Below are 5689 nucleotides of genomic sequence, written 5' to 3'. Positions count from 1 at the left end.
TGCAGTCATGCAAAATCAAGAATAGGGTTGACATATGGAGTAGCAAACTGTGGTGTAAAGTTGTAAACAGGGATAAGGTGGCTCAGAGAGGCTGGCCAACGTTTCAATAGGAGAACCTATCTTCGTCAAGGACGGCCGCGTCATCCTCTACATGTTATATTTAAAGGGTTTGTAGAGTGGCGTCACGTGCGGTCGTTGCCTGTGGCGGCTGGTTGTAAAGGGAGAAACTTCAAAGAGAATGACCGCTGTCGCCCGACGTCTGCAAGCGTGGTTCCCAAGATGAGGGGACAAGAGCGGGGGAGTGGGAAGGCGGGGAGAAAAAAAAGAAAAAGTTATAAAGGTACCGAGAGGGAAAATAAATAAAGATAAAAAAAAGACAAGTATAGGAGGGTGTTGGGCGAGCGAGAGGTTTGGGAGCTTTCAGGAGTGCGGTTGGCGGCATGCTTTTGCGGCTTTAGAAGAGCCGGTCAGGAGGTCAGCGCACAATAAAACGCGACAAAAAAAACATCACTGGAAAGAATGACGAGTAGCGTAACATCAATGCGTCGGGTAATCTTGAAGGAGTTAAGACGTCGAGAACTTAACTCCTTCAAAACTACCCAACGCACTGCTGCTGCGCCACTCAAGTCATTCTTTCGAGTGATGTCTTATTTGGTCTTTTCGGCGCTAAAACTGTTGCGGCTTGAACTGCTAAATTACAGGGTTAACAGCCACGACGACGGACGCCGTGGCTCCCTTCCCCAAAATTACTGAATTCAAAAACTCAATTGACCCGCGTTAAAAGCCGACCTGGCACTCTCGCAAAATCCACTTGAGACACACGACAAATAGGGTAGCCCACCCTCGAAACTTTCTGCCCAATTCAAGCACGTGACCAAGTAAAAAGTATACCGCGGAAGAGGCATGCTGCTTTCGCATTCAGTGCCTGTAATGAGACGTATCTGCTTCTGTAACATTTTCTCTTGCTAAGTTTCATGATACTACCTTCGCACCTCGTGAATGGCGAGATGAAACCACGTCAGCACGCGCAACCAAAGCGATGGGGCCTGAAGTTACTGCATACTAATAGCGTTATGAGGGCTGACATGTCACTTATATTTTTTTCCGACTAGGCTTCAAGGTTGTCACGAAACGCTCCCTACTTCTTTTGAAAGTGATTAGATTCGTTTGCCTATTCGTCGGTTTTCGTGATTTGGCGGTGTTTGATATATGATGGTCGTATTCAAGTATAATGAAAACGTTCATTCATTAGTTCGTACCCTGTCCGGTTCTTTACTGCCTTTATTCCTCCGTTGGTGCGTTTGTTCTGGCTATCCGCTTACGTTGGCAACCTCCGTCAAAAATTTCTGCACATTCTTTTAATTTACTCCATGCATACGTCCCCTACTTATGTTGGAGGCAACTTATGTTGGGGGCAGTTGTACGAGTAACACGTCTGTTTCACCAGTACGCCCCGCACCACAATTGGCCGTCACGGCCACCCCTACAGTACCACTGAAGAAACATCCTTAACTGCTTCACTGCAAAAGGCGCCATGCAAGTCGTCTTGTAATGGCACTGAACACTACATCTTGGGAACTTGCTCATTCGTCGTCATCTTCTTTACTATTGTTGTCGTCGTCCTTTCATCGTCATTGTGCCATGGTATTCGTCTTTACTGAGCCCACGTCATACGGTAGTCGTTGTCCTTGTCATTTCCCCATAACCTTGCGATATTAAGAAACTGAAATTGTGCTGCACCTATGTAAGCTAATTTTTCTCTCGTATCTACGAAATATTTTCAGGAAACCAAACATTTTACAAAAGCGCCATACAGTATCAAAGCAATTCTTAAAAAAAAAACTCGCGTTGAAGCCAAGAGGAAAAGACAGGTGCTTTATATTGCGGTAAGATTGCAGTATTTTTGAGCATGGACTTCCAATATTCACGACGCATAATGCTTTGCACCAAGGGATACTGCGTGGCGTATGACACTGTGTCAGATTTTCATAACCTATTTTATCTGTCATTTGACGTACAATCTTATTTTTGTAGGTTTGATTGCTTTTTACTTTGCAGGCAACCACTGAGTGAAACAACCCAGAATGGAAAAACATCTCGCATACATGGTATGTTTTCTTTCTTAAATGAAATACAAGTTACGCGCCGGTCCCTGTGAGATTGCGTATGCGCTTGAGCCAGCATTCACTGCTAATAATTTGGAATTTCACTCGGAATTTCACTTTCATTTGCTCAGAACAATGTACTTTAAAATGCACTGCAATTTTAAGTTTGTGGCGCACTAGACAGTACATCTGTGTGTGTTAGTGGAGTTGGCGTTTTATTGCGATAAGAATTGCACTAACAGTGGAGAAGCTTTATTGTTGCAAGGGTCGATCTGCCGTGATAAAGATGCACGTGAGCTGCCCGTGCGCGGATGGTGAGAAGATGGAGAAACATGATCAGAGCGTTTAGCTTGAGAAGCAGTAAAGCCAAGTGGACACACGATCACGGCTCCTCTCAGTCGGCTCTACATCATCCCCGTATTCGTTCTGGCATCCGCTTGTGGCGTGGGAGTTGCGTTCACACGTATTTGCTGGCCTGCCGAGCATTAGCATGCATATCATATTGACTGAGCCGAAGCGCTTCTAAACGTTAGGACAAGTTTATCGAATCGTTTTAGTGGGCGTTGAGAAATAATTAAGGTATTTGTTTAGAAAACGGCACTGCCTGAGAACTATAAAAGGGGCAACAAAAGAATGTTGCCAAGGAATTTGTAAATCCCCTTGGAGGCCTGTCTTTGAGTACGCGTCCATTGTTTGGCCATATCATAATACATCCGACCTATAATGGCTCAAATGTGTCTCAAAAAGACAGTGCGGTACATTTTTCATCGATATCATTCCAACTTATCATCTTCATCACACGTCACTACCTTATAATTTGAATCGTTTTCGCGAATTCACAATTATAGATGAATGGTCCCGCTGCTCAGTATTGAACCTCGTTTAGCTAACATTTGCGTTCATTTTCTGTTTGTGAGCCTCTGCACGCGTGCTTTCCTAGGCATGTTATTGTTTGATGTGCTTATGTATTGTTTCCTATTTATGTACCGCACTCCTGGGGGGCTATAACGTAAACGCATTCCAAACTTTTCTATTCCAATTCTGCAATCAGCCCACTGCGATTGGTCAAAAGCTTTTTGGACCACTCCCACTTCACCTGTCTGTCATGCGACGTCACAAAAACGGCGATAGCTCCACATCTGACATGAAGTGTACACAATGATTATGTATGATTTGACTTAACAAAAGAAAAATAATTATTTCTTATTTGAAGTTTTTCGCCATTAGCCCTGGGCTATTGGTCAAAAGTTTTCGGTCTGCACCCACTTCACCTGCCTGTCCCGCGACGTCACAAAACCTCAACAACTCGCCGCGTCAAAGTGACGCGTACGCGTTAAAGATGCATTAATATGCCGAACAAAACGGAATTTTCTTCTGAATAGCCGCAGGCTGCCCCGTTCCAAAAGGAATAAAAGATGGCTGCCGCCGACCGCTCAGGCACTGGTTACTCTTTCCTACCGCAATGTATGGGTTTATTTGCGTATAATAAATCTTTTTGCGTGCCTCTGTAACGTTTTTGAGTACTTTCGGCGCGTTTACGACCTCGTTCTGCCAACTCTGCTGAGGATCCGTTTTAGCGTCATTCTTAAGCTTCTGTTGCATGCTGCCGCGATTGTCTACGAGCTACCCCAAGCTATGTAAGGGTAAGCGGACCAATCACAGATGCCGGCACCACCCTCTTCATCTGGTTATCAATATTCATTGCAGTGTCTCGGCCCCATCGAATCTCTCTCCACTTGAGCATGGTCCTCGCCTCTTGTGAGCCAATTAGATAAGACAAGCCGCTCTGTGCAGTCAATTTTATTCGTTTTTCAAGCAAACAAAAGTTACCTCCTATGAACGAAGGGAGCATTTGATTGGTTTGTTCAGACAACACTGCGGGTGACCGCCCGATGCTTGCGTCGGCGGTTACGCAAATTTGACGTCAGGAGATTGGAATAAAAACATGTTGGAATAGTTTTACGTTATGCGGCCCCTGTACTGTCTTAAGTCTGAGACGACAATATTTCTAAATAGAGAAATATAAAGGAGGTTTTCTGCTCGCCCCTTTTCGCGTGCAACAGAGGTGCGGTGCCGGTATCATAACATCCGGCATGTCTCATCGCGTCAGTATTGCAACACGCCTAGTATCTGCGAGAGTGATGCGGGATAGTTGGCCTACATGTTCTGTCGCACTCCGTTGCCTCTGCGATTTGTTAGAACAGTATGCCCACCACCACGATGTAACTCGAGCACTGTTAGAGCATCTCCCACGAGGGTCTTTCGGTGCGTTGATATTATGACATGCAGTTCCTGACGTTTCCGGCAGTGGTGCGTTGCGCCCACCAGCAATAGTATTCCTGTAGATGCTCCACACACAGTATCGCTTTTTTTTTAATTTAGCTTCATAATTGTAAACGCTAACCTACAGTGTAGGGCGGTTCATTTTTTCTAGTGGATTCGGCTGTGGGAAGCTAGCGGGTCCGCCTCGTTTCGCAAGCTCTTAAAAGATTTTAAACGCGTTTCTTGCCTGGATTTTGAGCACGGTTATCGCACTGCTACTCGATCAAAACGCACAATATCCGTTTTGATCGTGCCACGTAGTAGTGGGCATTGTCGCTTTCCGGCCTGCAAAGCATTAGTTCGGGTGTCCGTAGCGCCATGTATAGTAATTCTAAGCTATTTTATTGGGAAGAATTTAGTTCCTCATACTGAAGTTTGTGGTAGACAGGCAATGGGCTCTTGTCTCGCTTCGTTTTGAACCGCTTCTATAAATTAAATGAATTGTTGGTGGTGGTATCGAGCATCAAACTTAGAGCCCAGCTGCCCCACGATGTAACCCAGGGATCACATTTCTTTCTCACTGAACTGCCGGAATGATGACAGGTGTCGGCGTTGAGGCCCCGGCAATAAAAAAAGTGTGAGTGAATGTAAATTGGTAAACATAAGTTACGATATCCTTAAACGAAAAGAAATCGTTCACTTGATTTGCTTTCGTCAAATGAACGCTTATTTTAAAAGGACACTGAAGGGAAAAATTACATCGTGTTAGAACGGAAGATTATTAGTGTAGAGGTTTTTCTTGGTTTTCTCTTTGTCGGTATAGGACTTTGTTGGGTAGAAACGTTAGACTGAAGGTGCTGCAGCAGTTCCTCAATTCGAATCGCCCTCGCAAAAACGCACGAGTTGACGTATTCCCCACGAATCCTCTGTTTTTGCCGCTCCCTCTGAATCAGCCAGTGCTGACGTCAGTTGAGAGGTGCATTTGTCCTAAAGAAGTCAATGTCCTCCGATTGTATTTTTTTTTCTTTTTTCTTCTTTATAACACTTTATTCACTAAGATTGTTAAATTAGTTAATACTGATGCCTTATAATTCAATTTATCTTCAGTTAAGATTTTTCTTATTTGCCCCGTTATTTAGTTTCGTGCATCTTCTGCCTTAATGTTCGAAAAAAAAAAGCGAAATAACTATTTTTCTATTAGAATTAGAACTTACATTTCACCACGAAGTATCCGCTGGTAAACGAATTTGAAATATTATTAGACATTCGTAGTGGTAAACACGTTTGTTCATATATCATAGCAGCATGAAGACGTTGTACTC

Source organism: Dermacentor andersoni, chromosome 10, assembly GCF_023375885.2.
Source record: "Dermacentor andersoni chromosome 10, qqDerAnde1_hic_scaffold, whole genome shotgun sequence".
Lineage (NCBI taxonomy): Eukaryota > Metazoa > Arthropoda > Arachnida > Ixodida > Ixodidae > Dermacentor > Dermacentor andersoni.
Note: the sequence above shows the minus strand (reverse complement) of the source record.